Genomic DNA, 1,576 nt, shown 5'->3' with positions numbered 1-1,576 from the left:
CAACGGCTAGTGTTAATCGATTATTCTCAGGATTAATCGATTAACTAATCGATTAAAACTTGCTTTAATCGATTATTACAGGGGCAATTGGGTTTTCAGTGCTAGCCTCGTTTTAATCGATTAAAACTGGGTTTCGATTAAAACAACTTGTGGAAGATTCTCAATAAAAATAAATTAAATATAAAACACAAGAATCAACCCTAATACATATTTTAGCACTATTACATCAACTTTGATTATTATAAAAGCTTTATAAAATACAGAGATCTTCAATCTGTCTTTATGGATCTTGACTTGTGCAAATCTGTTCATCATCAAAACTTCATCTTTTATTTTGGCTAACATTCTCCCCCTTTTTGATGATGATCAAAAAATATCTCCAAGTTTAAAGCTTAAAGCTTTTTAATAATCTGAAAAAAAACACAACTCATAGAGGAAGAGAGCATTAGAAAATAAAAGGATCTCTTTAAACTATATTCTCCCCCTTTTTTTGATCATAAGAAAAAATTATATTTAATAAATTTCTCCCCCTTAATAAAAAGAAAGTATGCATAAAAAAAACATGAACATCAACTTTTTATTGAATTTAAGAGAAGGCAAGCATACAATCATAAAGATAAGCAACAAAAATATCAAAGAGGATCTAGAATTCATCACTTTCGTCACTATTAAAGTGCCGCTCTAGTCCAGAAATCCTAGTGTCTAGATTCCTGAGATGAGTACAAATTTCTTCGTGGCGAATGTTTTGAATATTCATCATCTCATTTTGGAGGCGAGCCATCTCAGTCATTTGTCTAGAGAGACTCTCTAGACTATATTCTTCATTCACGTGAGATGAGCCAGCAACATTTGTGGGGTCAGGCATGGGGTTATCTGCATCTTCTTCTTCATCTGCTTGAATGCCAGCAACATCATCAGGATGAACATAGGAGTCCCCTTGTTTAAGGAATCCCATTTGTCTTAGGGAATTATCTCCAATCCTNTGGCCCGGGAGCACAGTCTCATAGTGCTCATTTGAGATATCTACCCCTTTATACACACAGATCTGAGAGACAAGGAGAGGATATGGGAGTGGCGCAGCATCTAACCTTTTCGCTTTGAACATGATGGTTTGAAACAGATGAGGCCAATTGAGTGGGATGCTCTGAAGTATCCCATACATGATGATGAGATCAGTCTTAGAACACTGTGCATGGTTGGATCCTCTAGGACATAGGAGCCAAACTATGAGGTAGTGCAAGAGGCGCTCTTCCATCTTGAGACCTCCAGCAAGATAGAGACGGGCGTTGCGTTGGCGAGGATTGCGGAGAAAAGATTGAAATACCATTATCTTGTTGAAATTTGCAAAGTCACTTGGAACAATTTGTGAATTTTCCAACAGAGGAACCTTTGCCACATTGGTCCAAACATCATTGTCCAAGACAATGTCCACCCCTTTGACCCTTGTTGAAAAAATTCCATCACGAACCTTTAAGTTAAAATAGAATACCCGAACAAGATCGGGATAGTACCTTCCACGGAGTTCCATGATGTGTTGAACTCCTTGCTCAATTATAAGATTTGGAAAAGAGAAGTT

Source organism: Vigna radiata, chromosome 8 (assembly GCF_000741045.1).
Source record: "Vigna radiata var. radiata cultivar VC1973A chromosome 8, Vradiata_ver6, whole genome shotgun sequence".
Taxonomy (NCBI): domain Eukaryota; kingdom Viridiplantae; phylum Streptophyta; class Magnoliopsida; order Fabales; family Fabaceae; genus Vigna; species Vigna radiata.
This window is presented reverse-complemented; position numbering follows the sequence as displayed.